Consider the following 19,410-nt stretch of genomic DNA (forward strand, 5'->3'; position numbering starts at 1 on the left):
AGATGGGACTAGGTGAGAGTAAGTGTTCGGCACGGACTAGAAGGGCCGAGATGGCCTGTTTCCGTGCTGTAATTGTTATATGGTTATATAGAACTCAAGTGCGATTACTTAATCCGACCCGAATCAAAAACCAGAAGGAAAGAGCTGCAAAGGCTAGGTGGGTGAGACACTCCCTCGCCATTGCTCTTAAGAATTTTGTGCATATGTGTTGGATACTTCGTTTTATTCCATGAGATCCAAGGTTAGACAATTCCTCGTTATAACAATATCAATCTGAAAGTTATCTTCTATTGTACATACACTTACGTTTTCTTGTTTCGATATATACAACTATGCATTTAAAATTACATATTAATCCCTTTCACTTTCTTTAATAGTGCACTTAAGCTACATATTCTGAACTCTGCAAAAAATAAACTTATGGCCATATTAACCTAAAGTGTTAGAATACAATAACAACACTTAACAACTGGTTTCTCTTTCTCATTTTATTAAATTGAAGGTTTACTTCATTTTATTAAATTGAAGGCAACATCAAATGCAAATTAAACTACATTTCTGTTGCCTTTTCTGTACCAATTAGAAACAATTTAATTTACATTTTAACTACCAGTGAACAGAAATAACTGCACTTATATCCTGCACCATAGTAAACCATATCAAGCGTAAACTGGCAAAAGTTATCCATCTGCTGCCGCAGTAAACGATGGGAAGAAGTTTGAAGGTTGGGAATAAAACTAAGTACAAATTGGATAAGGAAGCACCAAAATGGGTAATATGGCTCCATCGTGGGATTCTGCACCAAATTCCTTAAAGAAAGGAAGGTTGAAGGTTACCCAAATCACCCGTGGAGGGTTTAAAGTCAGAAATGGGACTGGAACACAGATGGGAAAACAGAGAATTAATTTGTACAGCACGTCTGGTAGATACAGAAAATGGAAAGATGAAATACAATTATACCAATGAGGGAATTATGAAATGCAAGTAAAGCAAAATGAAATTATGGCAAGTTTTTATTTATTTCTTTTGTCCATGGGAACATTTACTATTCATCCTTGAACATCCCCATCTCATTGACGAGGCCAGCCATATTGGAGTCACATATAGATCATAGAACATGCCCATCCCTGAAGGACATCAGTGAACCAGTTAAGTGTTGATAATAATCTGGCCTCCATTGCTGACCTTAGTTATACCAGTTTTTTTAAACTCCAGACGGCTAGTGGTGCAGCGGTAGAGTGGCTGTCTTACTGTGTCAGAGAACCGGATTCGATCTGACTGCAGGTGTTTGTTGGTACAGGGTTTGTATGTTCTCCCGGTGACCTGCGTGGGTTTTCTCTGGGATCTCCCGTTTCCTCCCACACACTGGCTTGGCATAATTGTAAATTGTCCCTAGTGTGTGTAGGATAGTGTAAGTGTGTGGGGATCGCTGGTCGGCGCGAACTCAGTGGGCTGAATGGCCTGTTTCCACATTATCTCTAAATTAAACTGCTTTAATTATTTAAATTCTACGTTCTATGGAGAGATCAGAACATTTCCTCTAATCCTTCTTCAACTTAATCTGCTCAGTTGTATTTATCATTCAATTCTACATTTCCTCCATGACCTAGTTCAGTACTCATAAAAGTTCATCAACTCGAAACAATAAACGATCCTCTCTCCATAAACACTGTGACCAGCTGAGTATTTCCAATCTTAGTCATTTTCACTCTAGATTTCCTTCATATGTAGTAGCATTTTGAGCCAGTCTGCAGATCCCACTCTAAAAAGTGAAGCAAGTTAACCCATTAAAAATAGCTTGCCTTTTAATTTTTGCATTTATATATTCTTGATTACTGCTACTAGGGGCCAAGAACAAATGTGACTTTTATGTTTAACTTTTCTCCATCAAGCCCGCAGAGTCCACTAACTTTTCATCGTTGAGTTTATTCTCAGTCACCAGGTCTACTTTCCTCTGCTATCATTTTTCCCTATTATTCCTGCCTTATTTAACTGAAATATTTAATTCTGAGTCCTAATAGTCTTGCAACTCGGTCTCAGGAGTGGGCATCATGTCAAACTTTCAAATGAATTTGAAATTGTAATTCATTCAATTTGTTTCTTACACAGTTTTCATACACTTGGTGCTAAATAAGTTTCTGCAACCTCTATTTTATCTTTCTGGCAGTACAGGTCCACTACCAATTTTCTGGCACCCTTGTTTTCAGAGCCATTCTGGATTATCCGTTTTGCCGGACCAACAGAGGTCACAGCCTCTGAGAGGATTCGAAAGGTACCAGAAACGTCCACTCAGGCCGCTGGGGAGTCAAGATACTGGCCCGCAAAGTCAGCCTCGGAAGTCGGCCAGGGGAACACGAGTTCCAGAGCCCCAGCCGCAATGGACAAATTCCACCCGCTGACCGGCCGCGGAAGTCGGGTATGGGAATGGATCTGTCGGCGCTGGCCGGGCCAGAATTCCTAAGCCTCGGCCACAGCTGGCAAATTGGACCCTACGATCAACGCAAAAGTCCCGATGAGGTCAAGATCGGTCGCCTCACCTAGCCTCGGCGCCACATTTTCGGAGTAACTTCCAGGGGAGATTTAAAGTGCGCTTTCATAATTTTGTCCGGATTAAAGGAGATGCTGGGCTACCAGTTGCCAAAAGGAAACAAAAAAACATCAGTAGTGGACTGGTACTGTGGTTAGATTAGTAGCCAGAGATTTGCCCCACTGCTTTTGGAGTCACATGAAGTGACCTGGAAATGATTGTTATCCATTTTACTCGAGGCAAGGTGCACGGTCAATTGTGTAGTGCCAAAATAAACAAATGGCGTCCAACAATAGTGAATAAAATAGTTGGCAAAACTATTTCCATTGACTATGGAGTCTTGGATATTCAAATCTTGAAAGGTATTCAAATCTTAAAAAAAAGTAAAAACTCAGGAATTAGGTTAAATTTGCAATTGTGTTTCAAATTTTGGGCGGCACAGTGGTGCAGTGGTAGAGTTGCTGCCTTATAGCGCTTGCAGCGCCGGAGACCCGGGTTCAATCCCAACTACAGGTGCTGTCTGTACGGAGTTTGTTCGTTCTCCCCGTGACCACGTGGGTTTTACCCGAGACCTTCGGTTTCCTCCCACACTCCAAAGACGTACAGGTTTCTGGGTTAATTGGATTGGTATAAGTGTAAACTGTGCGAATCACTGGTCAGTGCGGACTCGGTGGGCAAAAGGGCCTGTTTCCGCCCTGTATCTCTTAACTAAATTTTCAGAAATGACAACTGATGGTAGATTAATAGAAAGCTGTACAAGCTTTCAAATTTGTTGAAATGTGCAATCCACTCTTATAGGGTAAATAAATAACAATATATGCCAAAGCAATGCAGCTTTGGGAGATTCTTTAAGAATTCTGTGAAATAGGACAGCTTTCAAATATGTAGGAAGGAACTGCAGATGCTGGTTTACACCGAAGACAGACACTAAAGGCTGGAGTAACAGCGCGTCAGGCAGTATCTCTGGAGAAAAGGAATAGGTGATATTTCGGGTCGAGACCTTTCTTCAGATTGAGAGTCAAGGGAGAGGGAAACTTTCTGTTTTGGGCCGCCTCCACTGTCAAAGTGAGGCGGCACGCAAATTGGAGGAACAGCACCTCATATTTCGCTTGGGCAGCTTACAAGCTTTCAAATTTGTTGAAATGTGCAATGAAAGATGATTAAAGCGCAAATGAGCTTATCCAGCGAACTGCTCAGCCATACGTGCCGGTAAGATTTCAGGCTTTCTGTCAAGCCTATGTTGAGCTAATTAGCTTTGCCACACGCGATATATTTAGAACATAACCTGGCCTTGAAATAAAGTGCAACATTGAATCACCACATTAAGAGGTAAAAGTTCTAATCCAACATGGATTCTGTGGCTACTCTCTCAAACCGAGCATTGAACTGCTAACATTTCCCTACCGAGTCCAGGGAACAACAACAACAAATTCACATCACTGCATTCTTCCTCTATTGCAATCTTGGCTGACATCCAGTACAGTCCAGCAGTTTCGTTCAGGAAGAAACTGCAGATGCTGGTTTATTACGAAGATAGACACAAAAGGCTGGAGTAACTCAGCGGGTCAGGCAGCATCTCTGGAGAAAAGGAATTGGTAATGTTTCACGTCGACACCCTTCTTCAGACCTAAAGTCAGGGGAAAGGGAAACGTGAGATATAGAAGGTATATAGGACAGATGAATGAAAGATATGCAAAAGGCAACGATGATCAAGGAAAGGCAGAGCCCACAATAGCCCATTGTTGGCTGTGAGGTAGGTGATAACGAGTATTGTTCAACTGTTGGAGGTGCTAGTACATCAAAACTAAATCCCAGGTTTTTTTCAAATAACGAAAAAAGGTCCCGACCCAAAGCATCACCTAGCCATGTTCTCCAGAGATGCTGCATGATCTGCTGAGCTACTCTAGCAGAGTGTCCTTTAAAAAAAAAAACAGCATCTGCAATTCCTTGTGTCTGTAAAGAATATCTTCAATGTGATGGGTTAGAAATCGAATGACATCTTTAATCAAAGTGTACTGATTGCTAAAAAATCCTTAGCTTTCAATACTCTGATGGAAACCACCTCTGATCATGTATCCACTTCCCTGCCAGGTTTCTGATCTACCATTAAAAAAGCAAATTATACACAATTAGCTAGAAAATCAAACTGGCACAGCTAACAGGGAGGAGAAATACTCTAATTGTCTTCTAATTGCATTGTGTTGATATTTAATACTTGAACCCAACAATTCATCTATTTACTTCAAACTTGATTATTATACTGCATTTAGTAGTCAGTACTAAAAGTGATATGCAAGTGAGAATTTGTTAACACCTTCCCATGAGAAGAATCATTACTGCTAACCCCAAATCAAGACGACAATATTATGAACTGACCTCCCAGCACAAAAATGTAAAGTATGAATAATGGAAAAGGAATGGAAATATTAACGTCAGAAAATGCAGAGATTGTAGTGTCTCTCAAGAGAATTTATAATAACACAATGATGGATTATTTGCCAGAATCGTGTACAAGCCTGTGCAAATTGGCATGCACGACATTTGCCAAAAGCTAAAGCAGTGACTTAGCCAAGATTTTAGTGTAACAACACTTAAAAGATGTAGGCAAATGATGTATTTTTCTTATAACACAGAAAGCTCAAAAACCATCTCTACATAACTAAAGCTCTGATCCTGTGCTCTTCTGGTTTGCGCGTTTTTTCTATTTGCAAAAACGGTACGCGATAGCGCTACGATTTTTCGCAAGCTTACTCATCGTTCTCCCGTGCTGCGAGTGCAACAACTTTTGTTCCGATCGGTGGTATGTTGTAAAAGCTAGCGAGGTTTAAAGACCTTATAGACCGCCCACGCGCAGATCAATCTCCTCTCCTGCGGATTAGTCTCTTCTCCTGTCACTCCCCGTAACGGGCTGTCCTTTCCAGTGCCATCGCGTCTTTACTGGAGCTGAAGCAGAGGTCTTTTCGTAGGGACCGGAAGAGGCCCGGCCCGGAGTTGGAGATGTCTCCAAACGGAAAGCGGACAATCTGATCCCGGCGGAGGAGAGCGTTCAGCGCCCGCTGCGAGTCCCACACGCACTGCAGCTCCAACCCCTTCCCTTTTGGTCCCCCTCGCTGGCTCCTGCCTCCTCCCCCGTGATACCCCCCTCTCCCCCATGGCACTTCCCCCGTCTTTTCTCTGAGCTCCCCCCCCCCCACCCGCGTGTAGAGTAGATGATCCAAACACTGACTGATTTAAGTTTAGGGGGCTACTGCCCGCTGAGTGCGTTTAGAGGATAAAGACGCCCCCACCCCTCCCCCACCTCAAGCCCTCCCCCGGTACCAGGACGCTCCCCCCCACCCCGACAGCCCTCGCCCGGCTCCAGGACACTCGCCCGCCCCCCCCCCCCCCCCCCACCTTTAATGTACCAAAATAAACCTTTCACTGTATCTCGGTACATATGACCAATAAATTAAACGAGGGGTAGTTGGGGAAATAGCCACAGTCTCTCGAGGGATCTGAAAATGGAAGAATAAATTATATCCAAATGTATTAAGGGAAAGCATTTTTCATTGGGATTGAAAGTAATTATGTAATTATTGCTTAAAACTGTAATTACCAACTATCAAGTTTCTTTTAAATTTTGGGATTACTTATAATTAAACACAAAATAGCTCGGAAGCCCTGATTAGAGCCTGTAATCTTGACTCTGACAGGCAGGCCACATCATTTGCATGCTTCAAGCTAGGCTTCTGAAAACAAAAGGCTTCTGAAGAAGGGTCTTGACATCACCCATTCATTCTCTCCAGACATGCAGCCTGACCCGCTGAGTTACTTCAGCATTTTGTGTCTACCTTCTAAAAACAAAATCTGTTCTGAACAAGAGATTTCCAGATGGATGGGGATTCAAGAATATTGAAGGTTCCGGCCCAAAACATCGCCTGTCCATTCCACCTCAGATGCTGCCTGATCCGCTGAGCTCTGCCAGCAATTTGTGCTTTGCTCAAGGTTCCAATATCTGCAGTTCCTTGTCTCTCCATTCTCAGAGCCTCCTCAGTCATGTAATGTATAGTTTGATACTGTGATCATAAGATGTACAACTCCGACTAGTCTCAGAACAGTCATGAGAGACACGGTGGTGCAGCACTAGAGTTGCAGCCTTACAGCGCCAGAGACCCGGGTTCAATCCTGACTACGGGTACTGTCTATACGGAGTTTGTGTGTTTTCTCCGGGATCTGCGGTTTCCTCTCACACTCCAGACGCACAGGTTTATAGGGCTTGGACAATTGTAAATTGTCCTTAGTGTGTCTAGGATAGTGCTAGTGTGCAGGGATCGCTAGTCAGCACGGATTCGGTGGGCTGAAGGGCTAGTTTCCTCACTGTATCTCTAAACTAAATAGCTCATGTGAGCTTGAAAACAAGGGGACATGGAAGGGAAAGAAAAGAAACGCATTGAGTTTTGCATGTGGACAAAATTATAGGATTTCGTTACTTAACAAGGGCTCAGCAGTTCTGTACTGAGTGGGTGCACATGGCATGCCTGAGGCAGATTTCTGGATAATAGTGTGCCTGAGATAATGTTTCTAGTTATGGTTGTGCTGGAATGGGTTTGAAAAAAAATGGTAAGCACTGATCAACTGTGGCAGGGTTCACATTGCATTTCAACCTTATAACAGAGCAGATAGCTTGCCCTAGCAATCCAATAAATACATCCCAAGCTTAAGTTACAAGGCAATGAAAACTGCTCTTTAAAACACACAACTCTCAACATTGGAGACAGATCGTTAATTTAAAATACTCATTACAAAGGCCACACGTGCAAATCTCTCAAACAACTTCTAATAGAAGGTACAGAGAAACATGCTGGAGAAACTCAGTGGGTGAGGCAGCATCTATGGAGCGAAGGAAATAAGCAACGTTTCGTGTCGAAACCCTTCTTCAGACTTCGATTTTCCAGCATCTGTAGTTCCTTCTTAAACATTCTAATAGATAGAAATGTTACTGAATGTGTTACTTTTTAGTGCGTAAAAAAAGTGTCAGGAATTTATAGATGGAAACTATTTTCACAGCATGGCAAAAGGTGCACTGCAGTATAAAAAAAAATTTCAACTTAGCAAACTCAACTACCTAAATGTAAAATTGGAGAGAATGCAGATTCCATAGTACCAAGCTTCTTCAGTAATGGACCAGATCGTTCAAACCATTCTTTTAGACAATTTAGAGATACAACGTGGAAACAGGCAGTTTGGCCCAAGTCCGCACCGACCAGCGATCGCCCCATACACTAACATTATCCTACACACTAGGGACAATTTACATTTTTACTGAAGCCAATTAACCAACAAACCTGTGGGAGGAAACCGGAATATCCAGAGAAAACCCACGCAGTCACAGGGACAACGTACAAACTCCGTACAGACAGTACATTTAGTCAGGATCGAAACCGGATTCCTGGTGCTGTAAGCAGCTCTATTGCCGATACTTAGTAAAGTAAAATTAGTAAAGACACTGTGCTGCCCTGCTCCCCAGATTTTAGGCGTACCTCTCAGTTACTGCTGTGGCTTGCCATTGCCCATCCAATACTGAATTAGTCCAGTTTCAGACCATTCAAACCCCAGGGAGGAGAAACGATCCATATGGCACTAAAAGATGTGCATTGAAAAAAATACTTTCAATGTTCTGCAGACGAATACAGTCATTTTACTTCGGAGTCACGTGAGTGACTACGTGAAGAAGGGCCGTCCGTCTGCGTGCGGTCATTTTCGCCGACATTGCCGCCGGCATCAGAACCGGCAGCAGCACACTTGGTGCAGGGTGAAAGCACCGTGGTGGTCCCGGCGGGACGTAAAACCACCCATAAGTCTGCCAGACCCGTAGACTCAGATGAGTCCGGGGAAGAGGGATACCCTCCCTCATCGGGAAGCGTCCGAGGACGACTCTCCCATATGGAGCAGCTTGTGGAGAAGCTGCTCCACAATGATAAACTCCGGAGAAAGGAGCAATATCAGCACGAGTCCCTTCTACAGACCGTGCCAACAGCCTCATACTCTGGGCAGCAATATGTCTTTCCCATGGAAGGGGGAAGTACATACGGGGATTACCCGAATTCAGAGTTTGGAAGCACAGGGGGGGGAACACTCCCAGGGGAGATTGGAGGAAGTACCTCTACTATCAAGGTACACCCCACCATCTAACTGTGCTTCCCTCAAGGTTCAAGCGGTGAACCGTATAATTTGGGGGCAAATAGGCCCCATCATCAGGAACCAGGAACTGAAGTTCCAAAAAGTATTAAACCTGCTGGGGTCTGGAATTACTCCGTTTGTAGGAGGTGTGGAAGGAGGCCTCCTCACTGACCGGGAACAGGATACCATGGCACTGCTATGTAATGCCTGCTTCGAAAGAAACTGCATTCGGAAAGAGGTAATAAAACCAGCAATAAATTCGAAGTTCGCAGCTCTTTGCAAAGCTCATCCAGCCCGCAAACTACCTGTTTGGGGAAGACCTGTCAAGACAGGTACGGGACCTGGATGACGAGGCAAAAACCGTGCGCCTCATAACAAAAGGTCAGGCCACACCCAGGGGTCCATCCACGAGATTCCACCCCTACAGCTCTCGGCGTTTTACATCTAGAGAGCCAGGCACCGGAGGAAGATTCACACCTGAGTCGAGGTCCTTTTTAGGGGCAGGCCCCAGCAGGCCGACAGCGAGGATGAGGAGAGAGCAACCACGAACTCTGCTCCCCAAACCTCGCGGACGAAAACCAGCGCCACGCCGCCAGTAGCAACAGAGGTAAATCAAACCAGTTCGTCAGGGAACATACCAGACAAACCTCACTTACAGGTGGGGGGAAGGTTAAAATACTTCTTAAAAGAATGGTGTTGGGTTATTAAGGATCCATTCATACTGCACAGTATAGAAGGATTCAAAATTGAGTTCAATTTGAATTCATCACCACCAACACATTCTAATATTCGCACATATGTCTTTTCCCAAAAAGAGACAATGAATATACAAAAAGAAATTGAAACATTATCTGACAATAATGTTATTGAGAGGTCATACACAGAACCTCACCAATTTATATCCAATTTATTTCCAAAAGAGAAAAAAAGATGGAGGGATCCATATTATTTTGGATTTTACAGAACTCAATACATATGTGCAATATAAACACTTTAAAATGGACAATTTTGGAACAGCAACTCAGTTGGTTTTCCAAAAATGGCTATATGGCATGCATCGACCTCAAAGATGCATACCATACGGTGTCTATTCACAAAGAGTATAGGAGATATTTGAAGTTTACCTGGATGGGTCAATTATGGCAATACAAGGCTCTGCCAAATGGGGTGACATCAGCCCTAGGCTATTTACCAAATTACTGAAACCAATTCTGGGGCTGCTAAGATCTCAAAATCACATAGTCATGGCATATTTGGATGACATTTTCATCTTTGGAGTCACCAAAGAATTGGCAGAAGCAACAGTCAAGGCAACCAAAACCCTGTTTGAAAAACCTGGGTTCCTAATCCATCCAGTTAAATCAAAATTAACTCCTACCAAGGTAACTGATTACCTAGGATTTACTATCAATACAGTAACCATGTTGGTGACTTTGCCTAAAGGCAAACAACAAGACTTGAGGAAAGCCTGCAATGATCTGATAGGAAAACACGAACCAACTATCAAACAGCAAGTGTAATTGGCAAATTGGTAGCTGCCTTTTCCTGCAGTACGCTACGGACCTTTGCATTACCAGCATTTACAGCGGGCAAAGGAACGAGCATTGAAATTGCATGCAGGTCAGTTTGGCAAATCTATGCGGTTACCAGCTGAAGCCATTATTGAACTACAATGGTGGATGGCAAACATAAGATTCAGCTCAAGAAAAATCTTACTTGAGAGCCCATCAGTGTTCTCCAAACCGACGCAAGCGGTTTAGGTGGGGAGCCACAAACACAGTCAGGAGCTGTGGAGGCAGATGGAATGAGCAAGAGTCTACTTCTGGACATCTGAATTTCCCTGAGGGGATCAATAAAGTATTTATTATTATTATTATTATTATACTCCTACTATATGGAATCAATTACCTAGAATTGTTGGGGGCACAATATGGGCTCAAGTTTCTCTGTAACAACATGCAACATGTGCATGTTCAAATTCAGATTGATAACACTACTGCGGTAGCATATATCAATCACATGGGTGATGTAAAATCTGTATCCTGTGACAGATTATCTAACCTCATTTGGCACTGGTGCATCGAGAGGGATATTTGGGTCACGGCAGTGTATCTACCAGGAAGATATAACACGGTGGCAGATGCAAGGTCACGAATGTTTAATGACAATATAGAATGGATGTTGAATCGTACGGTATTCAATGAAATAACTATACGATTTGGCACTCCAGATTTGGATCTGTTTGCATCTAGATTAAACCATCAATTACCCAGATGTGTGTCCTGGGAGCCGGACCCAGGAGCAGAGTTAGTGGATGCTTTTTCTCTAAACTGGGGAGGAATGTATATTTATGCTTCCCACCATTCTGCCTCATAAACCGATGCTTGACTAAAATCAAGCAAGACAAAGCCACAGGCTTTTTAGTAGTACCAGATTGGCTTACACAAGCCTGGTTCCCGAAAATATTGGGGATCATAGTCCAGCCATTAGTGGTTGTACCTAAGAGGAGAGATCTCCTAGTAAACCCAGTTTCAGGGAGCAACCATCCACTTTCTGACCGGATTAATTTGTTGGTTTGCAGACTCTGAGGAGGCCATTTCAAGACATTAGACTATCCGAACGAACTGTGGATGTCATCACAAAGGCATGGAGGGACAGTACCAAAAAACAGTACGCTACTCATATTAAGAAGTGGGAAGCTTTCTGCCATGCAAACGATATAACATACAACACAGTTCGGATAACGGATGTCTTGGAGTTCCTATCAGCCCTGTACTATGACAATAAATTAAGTTATAGCGCAATCAACAGTACCAGAAGTGCACTATCCTCCTATCTGACACTGGAGGCAGGGCACGGGCCGATAGGAACGCACCCCTTCGTAATAAAATTCATGAAGGGAATTTACAATTCGATACCCCAAGGCCTAGGTACACGGACACATGGGATGTGAGCATGGTACTGACCTTACTTCGTCAGTGGGGACAGACAATGGCCTTATCTTTGTCAAAACTAACATTGAAAGTGGTTATGCTGATGGCGCTAATAACACCCAAAGAGTCCAGACATTACAAAAACTACGACTGGACTACATTACCAGCAATACGAATAACATAACATTCGTTGTTAAGGACCTGATCAAACAGAGCAGGCCAGGAATGCCAGGGATGAAGATCCAGTTCCTGGCATATCCAGAGGACCAACGATTGTGTGTGGTAACACATTAACACCACTACCTGAGAGTCACGGAGAACCTGAGGCTCAGAACAATCGGTCCTCATCAGCCACAAGAAACCACACCGAAAGGTGTCAACACAAACTATCTCCAGATGGTTAAAGGAGGTAATGGTGGTAGCGGGAATAAATACACATATCTTTAAATCTCACTCCACCAGGGCTGCATCTACGTCGGCAGCAAGAACGATGGACGTGCCCCTTGATGACATCCTAGCGGCTGCAGGATGGGTGAACGAAAGAACGTTCCAGCTGTTTTATAACAAACCCATTATCGGACCAGGGGTATTTGCTCGTGCCATCTTAAGTTCTGTTACCTAGTTTTCCCACAGGTTCGAAGGGGAAGCTAATAAAACATTTATATTTCTTTATTTTAAAGCATCAGAGTCTTTACTAACTACGTTATGTCTGAACGCTTTAATAATACTCTCATCCATGGTCAATCCATTCAGTGTGTGACGCCTGGATTCGTAACCGGCGTGAAATCACAGAGCTTTGAAATCTTCATGTAGTCACTCACGTGACTCCGAAGTAAAATAATAAGATTAAACGAGAACTTACCAGTTTGAAGTTTGATCTTGATTTTATGAGGAGTTACGATGAGCGATTACGTGCCCACCGTTCCCAACCTCATATTATCAAGGTCATATGGAAGTTCTAGTTTTTCACAATCTTACTATTCTCAGGTCTTCTTTTTTAACTGTGATTTAACACCGCTGCTTTGAAGATTGACGCGCGCACAGACGGGCGGCCCTTCTTCACGTATTCGCTCATCGTAACTCCTCATAAAATCAAGATCAAACTTCATACTGGTAAGTTCTCGTTTAATCTTACTATTCTACAGATGAATACAATAATTTGCAAATGTGTATTTTGCAATGTTCCATCTTAAAGGCCTTGTCCCACTTTCCAGAGTTACTCACGAACTCTCCCGAGTTTTCCCCTTGAATCGAACTCGGGGAATGTCAGGTAATGTCGGTAGCGAGTCCGTAGATGTTTCGTAGCAGCTCGTAATGCCAGCCGTAGAAACACGGGGCATCAGGTAAGTCGGGACGTTTTTTCAATGTTGAAAAATGTCCAGGAGTTTTAAAAAAATAGCCCCGAGTACCTACGAATGGCTTTTACTGTAATTCTCCGAGTTCGAATCTAGGGGAAAACTCGGGAGAGTTCGTGAGTAACTCGGAAAAGTGGGACAGGGCCTTTAGTTTAGAAATACAGCCCACCTAGTCCATGCTGACCAGCAATCCCAGTACCCTAGCACTATCCTTCACACACTAGGGACAATTTAAAATTATACCAAACCAATTAAATCACAAACTTGTGCGTCTTTGGAGTGTGGGAGGAAACCGGAGCACCTGGGAAAAACCCACCTGGTCATGAGAATGTACAAATTCCGTACAGACAGCACCCGTAGACAAGATCGAACCCAGGTCTTTGGCTCTCTAAGGCAGAAACTCTACCGCAGTGCCACCTTGTCGCCCCTAATGATCTTGTCTAAGTTCAGAAGAAATTGTTGAAACTCATCATACAATTTTAGTGGGGCGTTACCCACACTTATAAATACCTAAACACTAAGTTTCTTCACATACAAGCAACCATCATCCAAGGCTCAGCTTTTTACAATGTATTTTTCTTCTCACAATCTAAAATCTCTGTTCCATGTTACAATCGAGGACAGTGCACATCTCAAACTCCAAACCAATAGATGCAAGGTGTCTGACTGGTTACTTTTGTTAAACAACAGAACAATCAAATTTAACTAAAACGTGTCCAGTAACAATAGACCCCACTCATGGCTGTTTTCTGCTCACAGTGAGTCTACAGATTGGACCATAGAATGTTGGAAAACTATTATGCACTGATGTACTAAAAGCAGCAACATTATAGTATGGCACTTTGAGGGATGCAGGAATGGAGGTAGTGGGGAAATTAAAATAAAATACCTACAACTATGTAAGTCATAGAGCATAGAAACAGCCCTTCCACCCACCTTGCCCGTGCCAAGATGCTCCATCTACACTAGCCCCACATCTATCTACACCTTTCTTATCCATGTACCCATCCAAATGTCCTTTAAATGTAATTATAGTACCTATCTGAACGACCTCACCAGGCAGCTTGTTCCAATTACTCACCCTCTGTGGGGAAAAAGAGGCTGCTCAGGTTTCTATTAAATCGTTCCCCTCTCACTTTAAATTTATGTCCCCTGATTCTTGATTCCCCACCTCTGGGTAAAAGACGATCTATTCCACTAATGATTTTATACACCTCTATAAGATCACCCCTCAGCCTCCTGCACTCTAATACAGTAACGTAACATCCACACTTCTATACTCAATACTGTGACTGATGAAGGTCAATGTCCCACTGAGTTACTCCAGCATTTTGTGTCTATCTTCACTGTAAACCCACAATCATGGGGAGAACGTGCCAACTCCACATAGACAGCACCCAAGGTCAGCATTTTCTGTTTCTTACACTTCCTACACACACCAAAAGGCTTCTTGACCACCCTATATCCACCTGATACACCACTTTCAAGGAACCACATGTCACTGTTGCTCAACTGGTAGCACAGTATGTCGCCCCCAGGTTCAAGCTCCATTCCAGGAACCAGAGCATAAAGATCAGGTGATGACACTATGGTAGAACACTGAGGAAATCCTGCAGCATCAGAGATGTTGTTTTCTGTACAAGACATTAAACTACAGCCACGACTGCACTCTCTACTGGGTGTCGTTGGTATTATCCCGAAGAACACACCACCAGATTCAGGGACAGTTTCTTCCCAACTATCCGGCAACTGAATCATTCTACCATATCCCATATGAACCACTATCTACCTCTTTGATGACCCTCAGACTATCCTTGATTAGACTTTTCTGGCTTTACTTGATACTAAACGTTCTTCCCTTATCATGATCTAAACACTGTAAATGGATCAATTGTAATCATGTAAACACAAAATGTTGCCGAGTAACTCAGTGGGACAGGCAACATCCTTGGATAGAAGGAATGGGTGACGTTTCGGGTCGAGATCCTTCTTCAGACGGATTGTAATCATGGTTTGTCTTTTAGCTGACTGGTTTGCAGGCAACAAAAGCTTTTTGCGGTACCTCGGTACCCGTGACAATAAACTCAACTGAACTGAGTGTCAGTCAGTCATCAAATAAATAGAAGATCAGGGTAAATTACAGGAGTACAGAAACCAAACTGCTGGAGGAACTCTGCAGCTCAATATTCTGAAACGTTGTCTGTCCATTTTCCTCCACCGATGCTGCCCGAACCCACCGAGTTCCACCACCAGCTTTTTCTTGCTCAAGATTCCAGCATCTGCTGTCTCTTGTATCTCTCTAAATTATACTAGCTTGGCGTCAATGCACATCTCTTCAGCACATTAAAGTATCCGATTATTATCACTGTGCTGTTTATGGGAGCTTGCCAAGCACAAATTCTGTTACAGAACATGCAGCAGCAAATGGAGACCGAGTGTTAGAAATGCTTCATTTGCTGTGGTCATCCAAAGAAATATAAATGAACATCACTTCTTAAAAGCAAGCCTCTTTCTCCTGATTCAAGACCCAACAGATTCTAGTTTTGTGTAGGAAGGAACTGCAGATGCTGGTTTAAACCGAAGATAGACACAAAAAGCTACGAGTACCTCAACGGGTCAGACATCTCTGGAGAAAAGGAATAGGTGACGTTTCGGGTCAAGACCCTTCTTCAGACTCCAGTTTTGTTCTTCAATGGAGAGAGCCAAATGTCTCTCCCAAGCACTCCAAAGAATGCCATATATAAGAAATGGCTTAGAAGTTTCTGTGGTATCAAAATTCATTTGGACAAAGATGACCTTGAGATATAGTCATTCATATGAATCTATACAGCTTTTGATGGCATCTGCAGCTATTATCTTTATTCACTTTCATCAGTTTAGCTCCCCTTTAAAAGAGACAACACCTCAAAAATAATTGCCTGCAAACTGGAGGTGATTGAAAGTAAAGGAAGTTCCAGTTAAATGCAAGCTTCAAAGCAATGTCCTTTTAAAGAACATGTTGTTCACATCATCCAATTCTGTCTCCTCCAGATTTAAATCTTTCATTAATATTTCTTTTCAACAGTAATGGATTCCATTTTAATTCCACCGATTAACTAAAGGCACTCAATCAAACTTCCACAGGTGTACAGTGGGGAGCATGCCGACTGGTTCCATCAAAAACTGGTTGGGTAATTCGAGCGTTTAAAAATGAAGGAGGCTGCAAAAAGTGGTGGATATCAATTGATTAAAAGACACAGCATGGAAGCAGGCCGTTCGGCCCACCGAGTCCACACTGACCATCGATCACGAGTTCACACTAGTTCTATGTTATCTCACTTTCCCATCCACTCCGTACACATTAGGGGCAATTTGCAGAGGCCATTTAACCCGAAACATCACCCATTCCTTCTCTCCAGAGATGCTGCCTGTCCCACTGAGTTACTCCTGCATTTTGTCTACCTTCAATTTAAACCAGCATCTGCAATTCTTTCTTACACAATCTACAAACCCATACGTTTTGGAGATGTGGGAGGAAACTGGAGTACATGAGAAAAACCACTTGATCGCAGGGAGAATGTACAAACCCCACACCGACAGCACCCGAGGTCAGGGTCGAAGCAGGGTCTCTGGCACTGAGGCAGCAACTCCGCCTGGTCCATCACCTGAACTGACCTCTCTACATCCAAGAGATCTACAAGAAGCACTACCCCAAGAAGGTAGCTAATACCATCAAAGACCCACACAACCCTGACCACGTTCTCATCTCACTGCTACCATCAGGACTGTTACCTCCAGGATCAAGAACAGCTTCTTCCCATCGACCAGGAATAATTTTGCACAACTCTAACCAAAACTCAAAATACAGGTGCACAACCTTTTATCCGAAATTCCAAATAACGAAAAGCTCCGAATAGCGGACATTTTTTCTGTCCTTGAAGACGCTCACCGAGGGCCGCCCGCAGAGGTCCTCGAAGAAAGGGGAACTAAATCCCCATTCATAAAAAAGGTGAGGGTATATTGCGCGGGAGGGTTAATAATTGACAATCTGCTGCTGCCTGCCCGAGTTAAAAAGTTCCCACGGTAGACTCACGATACACAGTGTATCGTGAGTCTTGCATGGGAACTTTTTAACTCAGCGGGCAGGCTGCAGCAGATTGTCGCTCCCTTCAGTTTCACCCCACCTACACCCCTCTGCTTCCTGGCCATGTGTGTGACCCCTTCCCTCCCCTCTCCAGCTCCCCGCCCATTGCACCGGCGCGGGGGCTTTGCACTGCCTTCACGTCGGCGATGCCAGCAGGTCAGTGCCAGTCACTGGAGACGTCAGGACCAACGGGACACCGACCCCCAGGCCCACTGCAAGCACGGAGATCCCAGAGACCCACAGCCAGCAGCAGCCCAGCCCCGTTCCAACCCCAGAGGAAAACTGCAAACTGGCCGGAGACGTCAGGACCACCAGAAGCCGATCCCCGATGGGCCGCTACGGCGACAAGTGGCAGTTCGCCCACAGCCCGAGCTGCGCCCCCTCATCGGGACACCGACCCCCAGGCCCACTGCAAGCACGGAGATCCCAGATCAGCAACTCCAGCCCAGCCCCGCTCGAACTCCAGAGGAACACGTAGAGGCAGAAGCTGATGGTGTGCAAGGTACGTCTTGTTCTTGGGGTGGCGCAGCTCGGGCCACTTGTCGCCGTAGCGGCCCATCGGCCCATCATACTCTGGAGTTGGAGGGGGAGGGGGGTATTGTGCTGTTTAATCGCCCCCTGCTATCCCAGGGACAGGGAGACACAGCGGCTTTTGAGAATGGTGGGCAATCACTTCCAAAGTTCTGCCCACACAGTCAGTACACCTCTCCTACACTTGTCTCCCGCACTAAGATCATCTCGCAGAGAATCATCCCAGCCTAACCCTCCCTATTCTCTCCTATTCTGCAAGAAAAAACTACATTGAAGACTCAAACTCGCGATCGAGTAACTGCCGGGATCGAGGCGCAAACTCGCGACCTTGCGGATATGAGCCGAGCACTCTACCACTGAGCCAGCCGTTAAAATCTACGCTAAAAATCTTCCATTCCTAAAGCCGAAAAATTCCGAATTACGAAAAGTGTCTGGTCCCAAGGCTTTCGGATAAAAGGTTGTGCACCTGTACTATGGATTTTGCCCCACAATGGTTGCTCTATGTACTCTGGTTTCTGCATTATCATGGTCTAGTTTGCTTAGAATAATTCATAATTTATTGTTACCGTGTCTAATTTTCCTGTAGCCTCAAAATTCATTTTTTTGCTTCATATCCAATGCAAATGCTCCTGAACAATTCATTACTCAAATTTTCCCAAATAGCGATGTCATCAATTTCCCATTCTCCTCCTAAAAAAATGCAACTACATAAAATTTTAAAATTCTGCACAAGATTAAAAATAAAACTAATGCTTCTTATTAAATCTGTAGTAGCCCATACTTCCCTTTGCCTTTATAAATAATTTAATTCCTATAACAAAAATTTTATGATTCATTCAATTTTGAATGTTCTCAGATTCTGCTCAACTCCCAATAATACAATAGAACAACTAGAAACACCGAAGGCTATTACAAAATATGTAACATTAGTTTAGTCCACATTTAAGAAAAATTACGTCAATAATTGTTGTAACTAGAGTTATGAATAATGAGTTAATTGCATTCCTAAGAGCCATTCTTCTGATCCTGTATTACATGTCAGCATATATCTCCATGGAAAACAAGCTTTTATTTGAGAATGGAAAGACAATCCAAATGCCATTATAGTTAGATACCTAACCTTCACATCCAATAAACTGAGCACATTTTTCGAAAAAAAGATTGCGATGCTCTCATCTGACAATGAACCGAATGATGGAAATAGATCATCACAGTAACCTAAAGCTAGTAATGGCATTTCAATGAAATATTAAGATTTAATAACAAAACTATCGCATAGTTCTGAAAAGTACGGCACAATGGCGCAGCAGTAGAGTTGCTGCCTTAAAGCGCCAAAGACCCGTGTTCGGTCCTGACTACGGGTGCTGTTTGTACAGAGTTTGTACATTCCCCCTGTGACTGTGTGGGTTTTCTCCGGGTGCTCCGGCTTTCTCCCACACTCCAAAGACCCGCAGGTTTGTAGGTTAATTGGGTTCTGTAAATTGTAAGTTGTCCCTAGAGTGTAGGATAGTATACGAGGTGATTGCTGGCCTGTGTGGACTCGGTGGGCCGAACGGCCTGTTCCCACCCTGTGTCTCTAAAGCCTTAAAGTATAAAGGGAAGACATTTCTAATGTATAAATACAAAAAGTAATCATAATTTTAAAAGAAAAAACAACTTCCTTTTCCATACGTAGAAATCTTTACATATCAATTATACGTAGCATCTCAATCCTAGCCGTTTTAACTCCCGTTTCTGAAATGACACTTTAAATAATAAAGACAAAATAACAATCAGCTTGTG

General features: G+C 43.5%; 1 protein-coding gene across 2 annotated transcripts in view; it reads right to left on the reverse strand.

Annotated features, from left to right (window-relative positions):
• Positions 1-19,410, reverse strand: part of sppl3 (signal peptide peptidase like 3) — a 130,723-nt gene that overhangs the window by 91,094 nt on the left and 20,219 nt on the right. The window contains exon 2 of one of the 2 annotated variants that reach the window (XM_033043675.1): positions 8,047-8,146. The exons of the other annotated variant lie outside the window; for it this stretch is intronic. The gene's annotated coding sequence lies outside the window, so the exon portion shown is untranslated. The remainder of the gene's footprint in view (positions 1-8,046; positions 8,147-19,410) is intronic. 2 annotated transcript variants of the gene reach the window in all.

This window comes from Amblyraja radiata, chromosome 25 (genome assembly GCF_010909765.2).
Source record: "Amblyraja radiata isolate CabotCenter1 chromosome 25, sAmbRad1.1.pri, whole genome shotgun sequence".
NCBI lineage: Eukaryota > Metazoa > Chordata > Chondrichthyes > Rajiformes > Rajidae > Amblyraja > Amblyraja radiata.